Below are 14,401 nucleotides of genomic sequence, written 5' to 3'. Positions count from 1 at the left end.
AGGGCCCCATCTCAGAGCGTCAGCTCGGCCCTCTCCCCAGACAGCCCGGCGAGTGGCAGAGGGTGTGGAAGGCCCTGGCAGGGCACCACTGCAGGCCACCCCAAAACCTGCCGTCTGAGATGGGCAAGGTCGGCTTCATTCTTTATTCCCACGGAGATTTATGGAACTTTTAGACCAAGAACCTGGGTGCCCATTGCTGGTGAGGGGCCCAGGGGGCTTGGCCGGTGTCGGGGCCCCTGGCATCTTCTTCCCAGGCCGCGGCTCGGCTCCTGGCTGGGGCGCCTCCTTCTCAGCCTCTTTGGACAAACACAGTGACCTAAAGCAGAGGCGGGAGAACCAACCTTCCTTCCAGAACAATTTAATTTATCGGGCGCAGAGTCACAAATCATAGGCCCTGAGATTTATCGCCTTCAGGAACTGAATTGACCATGGAGAGAAGGCAGCTTTTCCAGGCTCCTTTAATAAAGTTGAAAATGTGAAATACGCCCCGTGCGGCAGCCCCAGCCCACGTTGGCGCCGATGGCAGCGGGCAGCGAGTTCGTGGAGGACAGCAGCGCCGGATGCGCCATCTCATTGTGGAGAAGGACACTGTGACCCCCACGTGCCACCTGGATGTTCACGATTTAGGTGATAAAAGGCATGGTGCCAGCGCAGGGACGGGGGGTGGTCCTGGGTGGAGGTTGGGGGGCTCCAGGCCAAGGGGTTTCCAAAGCCTCCCTGGCCTCTGGGGCCGCAGCTGGTGGCTCGGTCGCGGGAGCTGGCACCCAGCCTGCTGGCCACCTGGAAACCTTCCGGGGAAGGAGCCATTGCCTGCGACCACCCTTGGGAAGACACTTCAAAGAGGGAGTGCAAATCTGGCATGGAAGGGAGCGGGGACGACACGGCCATGGTGGCTGTGCTGTGTTCCTGAGCTGATGGTCATGGTGTTTACCGATGCCCTCCGAGCCTGCCAGGCACATGCTTACCAGTGCTGCATGCCCATCTCTTAGAATCCTGGAGACAGGCCAGATGGAGCGCCGCTCCCATCCCTGCACCCCGACTAATGCAAAGACCCCAAGTCCCAAAAAGGGGAGTTCCCTGACTGCGGTCACCAGAGGGACGCCTGGCCCCTGGGCTCCTCAGCCACCCCGGCTTCAGGGTCCACGCAGACCCCGTGGCCCCCGCTCAATCCTCCACCCCCCACACTCCAGGGACTCCGTCGGCATCGGGGGTCGGCCCTGATCCCCAAGGCAGGGCCAGGGCAAGGAAGCCCACTGCCCCTCAGGTCCAGGGGGCCCTGATGCCGTTTGAGGGGTGTCAAGAGAACTTTGCGGGGACCCCCTTCCCTGGTGGCTGCCGAGAGCATGTGGCCTGTTCTTGTGAGAAGCCCCTGCTGGACCAGAGTGCCGAGATGTGAAGGGGCTGCTGGGCCCCCCAAACAGGGCACAGACCCAGCAGGGAGCTGGGTTCTCATCACGTGCCCAGACGGGGCCAGGCCGGCAGGTGGGGGGAGGGGCACATCTAGTGGATCCGGGGGCCAGCGCTGCCCGCTCTGTGGTTTGCCCCCACCCTGGCCCTGAACGCAACATTGCTGGGCCCCCAGTTGTGAACCCCCAACCTGAAGGGGCCCCCCTCAGGCTGCCCTGCCCCCTCCTCGGCTCTCCTCTCTGGGGAAGGCGATACCCCTGAGAATGGCTAATCGCTGCCCGTCCCGCCTTAATCCACCGCTTGGGCTGCTCCCCAAGCCCCAGGCCTCACGGAGAAGCAGGGGTGTGGTCGGCCCCGGTGCCCGGCGCAGGCCGCTCTTGTGTGTTTCCTGCAGGGACCGTGGGGATCTCGCACAGAAGCAGGGCCTGAACCAACCTCCCCAGGGGAAGGTTCCAGAATCAGAGGTGCAGGCCTCAAATCACGGACTCCCAGCTGTCAGGTGCAGCAGGCGGTCAGCTAGTCAGAATCTCTCCAGTTCCAGTTGGGGAAACCGAGGTGCACGGGGAAGGGATCGGCTCAAAGCCACAGGGCCGGTTTGCAGCCCCCCAGCTGCCCCCCAGCAGCCCCCCAGCAGCCAGACAGCCCTCGGCTCGGGTTTGGGAGGGAACTGCTGGTGGGATGAGCCAGCCCCCCCACCCCCCGCAGGAACCATCTGAGGCCTTGGGCACGGCCTCCTGGTACCACACCCCACCCTGTGCCCCTGCCTGGGGGCCAGGCCGCGGCCCCTGTTCTGCTCTCGGGGCAGGACGTTGGCTGCTTTCTCCCGTGTCAGACCCAACATCCAAGCCCTTTCCTTGGCCTGAGCCAATTTCTACCAAAAAGGGTGACACACCATGCACCTCAAGAGCCCCAGCTGCCCACTGGTGCTTTCTGGCGAGTGTAACTAAGTAACAAAACACCTAAGGAGCCCCCCTTGACCCCCACCCAGCCGAGTACAAATGTGACTTGAAGCCCCTCTGGGATGGGAACTCGGAGCCAAGAACTTTCTCCAGCAGGGAAGTTTGGGAGCGGAGGGCCAGCGTGGAAAGCACGGTGTGTGCACAGGTGCAGGCCTTGCATGTCCATGCACGTGTGTGAATGCACTGTGTTATGCACGTGTGTGTGTGTGCACATGAGTGCCTGTGCCATGTTTGTACACACACGTGCACACATGCGAGTGCCTTGCACGTGCCTCACACACGACTGTGTATATTTGCGTGTGTGCATGTGGAAGGGCACCGTGTGGCCGTGTGCGGGGCTGCCACGTGTGGGTGTGCCTCCACGCGCCTGGCCTGGCTGTAGCAGGATGCACGCAGTCACGCCCACTTCCTGGGACCTGACGCTCTGGGTTTGCGTGGACCCACCCGGCCCCCACGGCCCCCTCCCGCAGCCCACCCAGCCGCTCAGCCCCCACTGCCGCCTGCCCCGGGCCCCCCACCATCCTATACCCCTCCCCCTCCCCGGGGCTCCTCCCCCCGGGCCCGGGGCCACCCACTCGCCCAGCCCCTCCTGCCCGCTCCAGCACTCTGCTTAATGTCTTTCTCATAAGGAGTTTTAAATTATAAGCTAAATGAGGTCTATAAATTTGACTTCATAAAATTTCACGCACATCATTTTCCAGCAGAAAAGGTTCTGTAAGAAATATTTTCCCGGTGACCCCCTGCACCCCCCTCCCTCTGCAATATAACATTTATTCTAATATTAAAATGGCAGGTGCTCTATAAATCGTGCGTCATTAGCGCTCGCCATTGATTTTTACCCGCAGCCTCCAGCCCGGGGTAGAAGCCGCGCGTGAATATCAGTCTATTCGATGGAGATTCATACCCTATTTGGGGGTCAAAGAGCGAGACCTGGTGAGCTTGAACTTCTATCAGCCTCAGGCTAATCAATACTTGGAGATATATTGGGGGCCGGCCGCTCACACAGATTAAGTGGCCATAAATATAGGGTGGGTGGGGGGCCGGCAGCTTCCGGGGCGGGTGGGGAGGGAGGCAGGAGGCCACGGGGCAGGGGTCGCGGGCTGCCTGAGGACTGGGTCTGGGGGCCCCGAGGGGGGTGTCCCGAGGCGCTGGGCCCGATGGGAGGGAGAGCGGGGCTGGGGCCGAGACGCAGGAAGGGGTCTGAGGATGCTGGGCTTGCTTGAGACTCTTGGGGGTGCGAGAGCCCGGATGGACTGAAGGATGCCGAGGCCTGGAGAAGCCAGAAAGCGGGCTGGGGGTCCCGGCCGAGAGGGACACGCTCCAACGACACCCCCGAGGGACCAGCGAGCTGCCGGCTACAGCGTCCAGGGACCAGGGGCCTCCGTGCACCGGAAGATTCTGGAGCTGTAAGAGGCCGGTGTACCCAGGCATTTTTTTTTTTTAATCATAAAAAATTATTTACGGGAACGGGCAAATCCATAGGCACAGAGAGGGGATTTGAGGAGCAGTGGAGGCAGGGAGGGGATGGGGAGTTTTTTGCTTAAAGGGTACAGAGTTTCTGTTTAGGAAGATGAAAAACTTTGGAAATGGTGATGGTGGCACAACACAGACTGTAAATAACGCCACTGAACTCTACTCTTAAAATGGTTAAAATGGCAAGTTTTAGCTTACATATATATTTAATAAATAGAATTATTTTTAGAAAAACTTTAGTTTTTCAGAAAAACTGCACAAAAAAGTGCTGAGCTCCCCCGTAACCGCCCCCAGGAGAGGTCACCCGTCCTCGGCCTGTTGCATCAGCTGATGCATTTGCTGCGACAGACGGACCCGGCGACCCACTGTCGGTAACTCCTGTCTCCGGTTTCCTCCAGGCCCTTTGTCCGCTCTGCCCGCGGGCGGGTGACAGCGCAGGGTCCGCGTCCACTGCCCTCCCCGGAGCCCCGGGCAGCCCCGATTGTTCACCGTTTCTACCGCTCTCCTCTCCCAGGACGTCACGTGGCTGCAGTCGCGCAGCCTTTTCAGAGCAGCCGCTGTCCCCGAGCAGGACGCCTGTCGGGTGCGCGTGGTTAGGATTTTACGGTAATTTAAAAAAGGGCGAGACGTGGACCCCAGCGCCAGCCTCTTGGCCGCCCCCCGCCCCCCACAGCCCCCACGGGGCAGGCCCGGGCTCCCCTCACCCGCACCCTCTGGCTCCTGGGCCAGGCTCCCGAGCACACGGGGTCCCCGAGAAACTCGGATTCGGGGCTGGTGGGAACCCCGCGAGCACGGCCCCACCTCGGCCAGCACCACGGGCGCCTGTCCCCGTCCCGCCTCCGTGCCGGGGGCCCACGCTCCCTCGCCGTGCGGGGAGGGCCCCCAGGCACCCCGTCTCTCCCTGGGTGTTGGGGGGTGGTCTCCAACTCGGGGACAACTGCAAGGTGCGACCTTGCAGTGTCCTTGCCAGGGTGGGGGTGGGGGGAGCTGCCCTGAAGGTCGCGTCCCCCCCTCTTCCTCCTCCCCTCCCCCCCCGCCTCCTCATCTGTCAGCACCCTCCCCACCCCTGGCCCGTCCAGCCGACACCTAATGCACGTGATCTATTAAGTTATTAGGGAGATAAATAATCTGAACTCCGGCCTTTTACCCTTTCCTCCCCACGCCCTCGCGCCCGCCCCGCCGGGAGGAGCAATTTCATTAGGCTGCAGCGGCGTTTCCTTCTGCAGAGGAGGGAAAGGAATGTGAACCCTGAAGCCGGAGCGTGTGTAATTTAACTTTGCAGCGTTTGTCGGGGCGCAAACCCTTTGTAACATCGGAGCATTTGGGAGGCCGGGGCAGGGTCGCCGGGGCCGGCGGGGGAGCTGTGTGGGCAGAGGGGGCGGCGGAGGAGACCCCCAGCCCGGGAGCCGGGGCAGCGCCGGGCAGCGGGTCGGAGGCCGGGCCGGTGTCACCTGCGGGAAGCCCCCCGCCCCCAGCCGGCGCCCGGCCTGGGCCCACCCTGCGTCCGAGCGGGCACACTCAGGCCCGGCGGGGGCAGGCCTGCTGGGGGTCACCGGCCGCGGTGGAGCTGGACCCCACACCTCCGGGGCGGGCGGTGGACCGGGCCGGGGTCCGTCACCCCACACCCACACGATGCTCACGGGATGCAGGAGCCCCCGAGCGGAGGTGGGCACTGAGAGCCTGATCGGTTAACGGCAGGGGTACAGGCTCTGGGGTTTTCCACAGGGACACCCCTCGGGTGGGCCCCGCGGCTTCTCAAATGCTCCGTTTATGCTAAACTCTGGTTGTACACCGAGCTTGTAGGTTCAGTGTACAAACAGGATTCTACTAGCAAGTTTAGCTGATCTTTAGAACCATGTTAAAAAGATTTCACAACTTAATTAAATCCCCTTAAATGCAGAAACTCCATTTACAACGTTATTGTTTTATTTCTTTTTTAATCGCTTTGGTGGTTGGACACAAAGGAACCTTCCCAATCAGGAAAGCCATTCTTATTCTGCTAAAAAAAAAAAACAAAAAAACCCAACATGAAACTTGCAAACAGGGAGCCTCTTCAGTCCTCTTAAATGTCCACTCTGGTTTACAAAGTTAATGAGAGACTGACGTGAGGGTTTGAATCATTTTCTGACTCCCAGAAAATGATTTGTGGGAATCATGAGGCCGACTATTACTTTAACCCACCCGACGCCAGAAGAGAGCAAACACACAGATTCCTTGAGCCAGAACCACCCAAACATTCCTACACCTAATTCGCAGTTTTCCAGAGTTAAGGAAACGGGAGCTGTCTGGAAGTTGCTTTTCCAAAGGAAACCTCAGGTGGGGGCCCTGAGCCGGCGGTAGCCAGGTCCGTGCTGCGCGGTCTCGGCTGGGGGGTGTCAGGCATCCGCGGGACGTACCCCCCTGCACCCCACCCCGAGGGCCGTGACCTGCCACTCCAGCACCTCCTGGACCCACCTGCCCTCCCCACCCCGGGCAGGTGACAGCAATGCGGGTGGCGGATGGGGAGGGGGTCCCAGTGCCATGACCAGGCAGGGTCCCCCTGGGGTGCAGGAGGGGGCTGTAGGCCCCCAGGCCCTCACGGCCAGACCCCCTCAACGCCGGGACCCAGGACACAGGGGAAGTTGGAAGAAGTCAGTTCCTCGAGGTCTGTTACAGACGGTGGCAGGTGACAGGGGGTGGCCCAGGACTGGTGGGGAGGGGCCCTGACCCTCCCTAGACCCCCGAGAGGCGCCCGCCGAGGCTGCGCACACAAAGGGCCAGATGGGAGGCCAGACGCAGGGGTGGGGACGCGGCCCCCACACGCTGACCACGCTGTCCAGTTCCCGGGCCGGCCATGTCCCCAGGGCCGCCAGGCCTCACCTGCCTGCAGGTGACCCAAGCCCACCTCCTGATCCCTGGGCCCACCGGGTAACATCCAGCTCATCCCACACACCTCAGGGCCTGCTGCCCCATCTGTGCAGGCTGTGGGGCCTGCCTGCATCCTGGGGGCTGCAGGACACAATGGGGGAGGCCGTGGCCCAGGGACGGGGGCCCCAGGACAAGGATGGCGCAAGGGTGGGAGGGGGGCGGCTGAACAGGAGCCTGAGATCCTGGGGGTTTGCCGGGGATGGCAGCAGGCAGGTGGCATTGCCCCTGGAGGAGGCCGAGAGGACACTGTCTGTGGAATTAAAACAGTGGTGGCTGCCGGCTGCCTTCTTCCGGGCCGTTACTCCGGAAGCCACGTCCTGGCAGCGGTGTTTTCCAGCTTCCTCTCGGGGCGTCAGAGGGTTCCTCTTGGCCCCTCCCCATGATGCCCCTCACCTCCCTCCTCACCTGCCCACTCGCCCCCCAGGGGTCTGTGCCACCTTTGGGTGTCAGGTTGGAATTTGCCAAAACCCAATGTCGCACCCCAAACGCCACCCTCCCTGCCCCCATCCCCCAAGTCCGGGATGGGCCGTGGCACCTCCCCAGGCTGGGCTAGAAGCTTGGAGGAATGCCAGCCCCTCGCTTTCTCTTGGCGCACCCCAAATCTCCCCCAAGCACATACCCACATCCACCCACGACTCTCCACCTGCGCACTCACACCTGCGTGGCCATAACAGCCCCCACCACCGTGACTCCTCAGGTCCCCTCCTGCTTGCCACACACCCCCCGCCCCACCATAGTGCGGTGGCCCGAGCACCAGCCGAGTCGCTCCTCTGCCGAGACCCAGGGGTGGCACCCCCACGCGGGCAGAAGCCCCCGGCTCCTTGCCCCAGCCTCAGCGGGGCCTTGCCCCGGGCCCTGTGGGCTGTAGCCTCCCGCCCGTGACCCTCCCCGTGACCTGAGCGCCTCCATTCTTCACTCCCCAGGTCAGGTGTGGCTCCTCCTTGTCACGCGGGTTTCTGTCCGGCGTCACCTGCCTAGAGGGTCTCCGTGGCCGCCCTCCGTCACCCTCCAGCCCACCACGCTCCCGCGCTCCGGGCCCCGTCGCCCCTGACCCTTGTCTGACACCCACTCTGCAGCTGGGAGCAGGGGCTCGGCCTTCCCGTCGGCTGGCACCTCCCTGGGGCTCGTTTAACCAGAACCCAAGTCCACCCGAGAAGCAATGACAAGCAGGAAAATGGACTTCCAGAAGGTTCCGGTGCGGTCAGAGCCGTAAATCACAGGCCCGGGTCTCCGAGGCTGTGGACCAGTGTTCTGGAAACATGAAGGGAAAACTCTCAGGCCCTCCGACTACCTATTCTCATGTAAAAATGTGAAAATGAGAACGTGGTGAAAATCCATCTGCTCCCGGCTCTTCAGTTAACCATAAAACCAAAGCACACTCGGAAATTAAATCCCAAACCAGTGAGTCCGCGGTGGCAGCGGCCCGTGTCGGGGCTGCCAGCGCAGGGCCCGGGCCCGGCGTTTCTGGGCTTTTCCTTCAGCGGATCATGCACAAGTGAGAGGCGTGTCCGGCGCCATGTCCCGGGCCCCACACGAGGCCCCTGCGACCCCAAACAACCCAGACGCCCACCCCAAATGCCACACCCGCCCTCCTCGGACCAGGTCTGGAACGTTCCACCCCTCGCGGGGCCTTTGGGGAGCCTCCAGGGTGGCCTCACCCAGTGGGGGTGTCGGCCTCGCCCTGCTCGCCCACAGAGCCTTTCTGAGAAATGTGCAGCCTGCGGGAAAGTGGAAGGGAAAGTGGAAGGAGCCCCAGCCCCTGTCACCCCTATTTCTCTATTTTTTTGTTGAGCAATTGGAAAACAAGCGTCAGACCCCGGGACGCCCCGACCCCCATGGAGGAGGTCCCGCACCCCAGCACCGCGCTGTCTTCTCCCCCAGCGACTCTGATGAGGACACGATACGTGTCTAGAGTCCGGTCCGTGTTCAGATGCTATCTGGGGGCTTTCTGGGAACCCCAGCCCGAGCCTCAGACCAGTCCTCGGGGGTCTTGGGGAGGCCTGGCTATGTCAGCTGGTTCCCACGTGGAGCAGAATCACGTCTCAGCTGAAGAACACGGCGTCAGGAGCCCTGGGGCCCTTGGCTGAAGTTTGAGAAATGGTGCCAGGGACACGGGGTGGGGTGCGAGGGCAGGACCTTAGAGAGCCTTGACCCCAGGAAGGTGACCATGGGCTCCCCAGCGCCCAGAGGCCCTGTCAGGGATGGGGAGGGTTCTAGACTGGAGTGGGGAGTGGCCTTAGCATGGGGTGGGCCAGGGAACCTTCTAGAAAGGAAGAGGAAGGCTGCATGGGGAACCTCTGGGCTGTCCCCTCAGCTCAGGGAGTGGCTCTGGGGAGGGCAGGCATCGCGGCCCCCCTGGGGTGGGTCCTGGGCCAACATCTCTGACTCCGGGTGGGGAATGGGCAGTGAGCCCAGCGGCCCCCAACGTCTCCAGCCAGCATGGAACCCCGTGAGTCCCCGAGAAACGGTGGTGACACTGCCACCAGCCAGGCGCTCTCTGGAAGGGCGGTGGGAGCCTGGGCCATGCTCACAGTGTGACGTGAAGAGAAGCAGCAGCTGACGAAGCAGAAGGTGCTGGACAAGCTCATTGGGACAAAACACACCGTCCCCTCCACAGACGTACAGACAGGGTCCAGATGGTCTTCACCGAGCGGCACCTTCAGGGGGCCTTGGGGGTGCTGCTCTAGGCTGTTAGGGGCCCCTGGGCCTCGTGTCCCACAAACCGAGAGGCTACAATCGAAGGGCTGTCCTGCGGGAGGGACCCCCCTGGCCTTTCCTCTCCCGGACGTGGTGGCCTTGGCGCTTGTGGCCGCCTCCCCGGTGTCCGTGTCCAGATGTCCTCTTCCCACCTGGACGCCCGTCACACTGGGCCGGGGCCACCCTGCTGGGCCCCCCCTCAACTCACTGCATCCTTCTGACCCCTTTTCCGAGCCCGGCCGCACTCAGGGACCCGCACGACTGAACACGGCTTTGGAGGGACGTGGCTCGGCCGTGAGAAGCGTGTGTTGCTTTTGCAAGCAGAAGAAATCAGCCATGCACGAGAGTTTCACGTCGTGGGCGGGGGCTGTGGGTCCCGCGGGGAGGACCCCTGGGCAGGAGGACACAGGAAGGCCCCCAGCCAGCCCCCACCTGCCTGCCAAATGGGATCGGCCGGTGACATCATCTGCAGGGCTGAGGACTGGGTCCTGCCACCCCCCCCCCCGCCCCCGCACATCCCACCCAGCTCTTCATGCCCCCGAGGGGCTGGGAGAAAACCCCCCAGCCCCCAAGTTATAACCCAACTCAGCAGCAGCCAGTCAGGCCCGACCAGACGGGAAGAGCCCCCCATAAAATCCCCCACGCGTTATCAATCTCCTCCACGTACCAGGCGGGAGCCAAATTCCACCCCCGCTGGCTTCATTTTAACTAATAGGACACTTAGCTTAATGAGGAGAGTTTGCATAAGAGGAACCTGCTAATTAAATTTTAAACCTTGTCATTCCGAGGATTAACCCAAGCAAGCTCTGAACAAAGAATTTGTCCAGAGACCGGAAGGCAGCCCCCCTGGGAGAGGAGCCCTGCACCCAGCCCACTCCCACCAGCACCCGAGGGGCCACAGAGCACGGGGTGGGGCGGGGGAGACCAAGGCAGCCCCAGGGACCGGCCTGGCCCTGGGGTGAGGGGCATCGCCTTGAGGAAATGGTGGGGGGTGTGTCCCCATACCCCAGCCCTGGGTGCCAGGGACTGGGATGGAGATGGGGCACTGGGGTCCCCACTAATGAGAGAGACCCCCCACAACCACGGGGGTCTGCAGGAGGGCCTATAGTGGGGCTCAGGGCCAGCCTCGTGGGGGGCCGCCCTCCCCCGGCTCAGAGCAGGTGGTGGCCGGGTGCCCCCAGGGAGGCCAGGCCGAGCCCCTCAGAGCTCCAGCTCCTAGTGCCGCACCCTGAGTGTTTGCCTGCCCCCCCCATCTGCAGCCCAGCATTGTTCCCCAAGCAAAGAAAGAAAACGGGAGGGGGCTGGGCACATGGGAAGAGGGTGCATGTCACAGCGTCACCCCTGGAACATCACAGGTCTCGACCTCTGACCTTTCTGGAGGCCAAACAAAGCTGGTGGCCCGGGGACAATGGCCAGGGCCCTTGTGTGGAGCTTTTCACTGGGGACAAAACAGGGCCACGTTATAAATGACCTCCAGGCCCCTGCTGTGCCCAAGGGCCTCCTCCCGCCAGGGTGGGTCCTTCTGCACCCCTCCCGGGACCCCAGCGGCCTGAAGTCCCTTGCTGGAGAAGCCGGGGGCAAGGGCCAAGAGGTTAGCATTGGTTCCCGTCACCGGCTCCCTGGGGGGTGGGCGCCCCTCGGCTGCAAAGCGGCCTCTGCCCGCAGGCAGAGCCTCCCTCCGCGCCCCAGGCCAGGCTCTCCTGGGAGTGGGCTAGCGGGCAGCTGCACGAGCAGGGACCCTTCTCGGGAAGGCGAGCCCCCTCCTCGCCCGGCCCCCTTCACGCTGCTGGGAGAGCTTCGGGCCCGGTTTTCACTTCTCTCTTGGAGAAACAGCGGCTGCACCATTTTCCGCTCCCACCAGCAGTGCATCCTTGTGTCCCGGTGACTCCACCTCCCGGCGCTGTGAGATGGGCCTCGCTGTGGTTTCGATTTGTGTTTCCCCCGACTGATGATTCTGAGCATCTCTTCAAGTGCTTATTGTTCAAACTTGGTCCCCTTTTACAGGGGGAAACTGAGGCCTGCAGCGGTGGGGTGGCCCACACCTGCTGGCGGCTGAGCGGGGCCGTGGTGGACGGTGTGGCTTCCCTCCCGGACCCCCAGTTTCTAGGTGGGGCCCACCCAGACAAGGCACCTGGGGTGTCCCCTCCTCCCCCGTACCTGCTTTCCTCCCAACCCCCTACCAGTGGACACTGGCTGGAGTGGGATGGATGGACACGGGACAGATGGACACGGGCTGACACTGCCCCGAGCCAGATCGGAGAATCCCCGGATTCGGGTACGCTCCCCTCGGAAGCCCCAGATCTCACAAGTCTGAGCCGTTTTTCCCTCAGCGGCAGCCCCAGCTAGCGACCTGCCACCGAAGTGGGAAAGGAATTTCTGGGGTCAGCCCAGCCATCCCCCTGCCTCAGCGCGGCTGTGACCCGACCAGACCCAGGGCTGGAGACTGAGGTATTTCGGCTTCTGCGACAACCAGCAGGAAAGGCCACTGACGAGGACATTCCTTGGCCGCCATGGCTCCAACGTCCACACACCCGGAGAGAGTGGGGTGTGGGGAAGTGTATGTGTGAGTGTGAGAGAGTGTGAGCATGTGCACACGTGTGTGCAAGTAGGTGTGTCCGTGGGTGTGTGCACACATGCTGGTCGGGGCGCTGGGCTTGGAGCCCTGAGGCCTGTCCCGGGTCTTGTGGGAGCTGAGCCCGTCCCAGTTCCTCGGGGCCAGTCGGGATCGCCCCTCAGCACCTGGCGGCCGAGCTCGCACCACAGCCCCCCTGGCCACCCCCGCTTGGCCTCCCCGAACCTCACAGACCTGTACAGGAGGCGGCTCAGCTGCTCCCTGCAGGCCCGGGGAGGGTGGGAGGCTCCCCAAGGTCACACAGCCACAGTGGGCGGGAGGCATGGCTGGGGGGACACCAGGGCATTCGCCCCAGCCGGTGCTCCACCATGTCCCTGAGAGGCCTGGGGCTCAGCAGGGAGCCCGGGTACCCCCACCCCACGTCCCCCAGCTCCCCAGCTCCCAGCCCAGCCCCACAGATAAGGGTGAGTGGCCCACCCTGGCTCAGCACATCCCGCAGCCTCGCTGCTGGGCTGGGTCCCCAGGAAAGTGCAGGGAGCTGGGGACTGGAGGGCTGTGCCCATGGCCGCCCCTCAGAGTGACCCTTATGCCGGCTGCAACACACCCATGCACACCCATGCACACTCGTGTGCACACATCACATTCTCATATTTGCATATTCATGCAGACATCACACTCGCACACATACCACACCTTTACACCTTCACACACCCTCATGCATCACAGCCTCGCACCCACGGACACGGGCATTGCACCCTCACACACTTGCACCACTGACTCGGAATCCGGGCTGTCTCCCAGGCCTGGTCTCTGACTCCATCAGCCCCTCGCCCCATCGCGGCGGCCGCGACTTCTGCTCACACGGACGTTGAATGCTGAGAGCCGGCTCCGCTGATCAAGAGGGAATATTTTTATGGCAAAAAATGACCCGACGTTGCATCAGCTCCAAGAAGGGTAGGAGCCGTCACCATCAGGTGGCCCAGGCAGACTGATGAAAATTCTGCTTATGAAGTCGCTGCTCCCCCATTAATTAGGGGGGAGGGGGTGCACCTTGCCCACAGCCGAAAGCTTGTCAACATTTTTCCACGAAGAATGAAAATGTAAATAACTTTCAGATTATTCAATGTCACCAAGGTATGGAAAAAAGGTCGTGATGCTGGGTGTCATTTATCTCGTTGCGGAGTTAAAGAGCTTTTTCTATTAAATTCCTTAAAATTAATGTTTTATGTTGCTCAGAGTAATTTGAACAATTATGGGCTTAAAGAATTGATCATTACAGCCCCTGGATTTAGCGCCCCAGGCTGATTCCTTTGAAAAGCCACAGATTTATCGTCTCGCTCAGCTCTGGCAGGCAAGCCTTGGGGATTTGGTCCCCACCCCAACCCCTCCAGCCCCACGGGGGCGTCCCCAATATAAATCCAGAGGGCCCAGGGAGAGGTGAGATGGCTGGAAGTTCCTAGGTATCCCCTGATTTGGGGGCATCCTTTGGGCTAAAGAAGCCCTTCCTGTGTATTTGATTTTGAAAAGAAGGAAGCCCTTTTATGTATCGGTCAAATTATTTTTGTTATTCAGGAATTTTTGTTTGGAGATGTATAATAATAGTCACCGGATTCAAAAGTTAACAAGCCCTAGTGGGTGGGCGCGGCTCCCCTCTCTGTCCCGCCCCCCGCCCCCACGACTCTCCTGCTTGCGGGCAACACGGGGTTCCTGGTAGCAAGCGGGGTCTCCCTCCCCAGACCCGGCCGCCCGTCCCGCCGGGGCCTCCCGCGAATCAAGGCGGGAAGGAAGAGGCAGCCCCCCCCACCCGCCATCGCACACCCGCACCGCCGCGCCCGCGCTCTCCGCACCCACCCGCTTCGCAGCGCCCTTCCTCTCTCGGTTCCGGAGAGTCCCCGGGGCGGCCGGGTCGGTCCACTCGCCGGGGCCCCCCGCCCCGCCCTCCACCATCCAGCCCCCCCCCCCCCCCACTGCGGGTCCGAGGCCCGGAGACCCCAGGGCGCCAGTGAGTGCGACTGTAGCCTTCGAGCTGGGGCGCCCCCACCCCGTTGCCCCCATGTGACTCCTGCTGGCGGGGTACTCGGACTGAGGGGAGATCGGTCTTCTTCCTTCCCGACAGGTCCCCAGCTCGGGGTCCGCACACCAAGGTCCCTCTCCGCCTGAGGCCCCGGCCCCCCACCCACACCAGTGGCCACGTGGACGCTCCCCGGGCGCCCCGGGGTTCAGGTCGCCCCCTGAATGGGAGCCCCGGAGGAGGTGGGGAGCCTCAGCGTTGGCCCCGGGGGCGCGGGGCTCACGGGAGAAGAAGGGACCGGCCCCACTACAGATGGGGAAAGTGTGGCTAGCGGGCTCGCGGCGTGGGCGTGGGTCCCACCCTGAGCAGCCCCCG

The sequence above is a fragment of the Choloepus didactylus genome, chromosome 10 (assembly GCF_015220235.1).
Source record: "Choloepus didactylus isolate mChoDid1 chromosome 10, mChoDid1.pri, whole genome shotgun sequence".
NCBI lineage: Eukaryota > Metazoa > Chordata > Mammalia > Pilosa > Megalonychidae > Choloepus > Choloepus didactylus.
The sequence above is the reverse complement of the archived record's forward strand: the minus strand, read 5'-3'. Positions refer to the sequence as shown.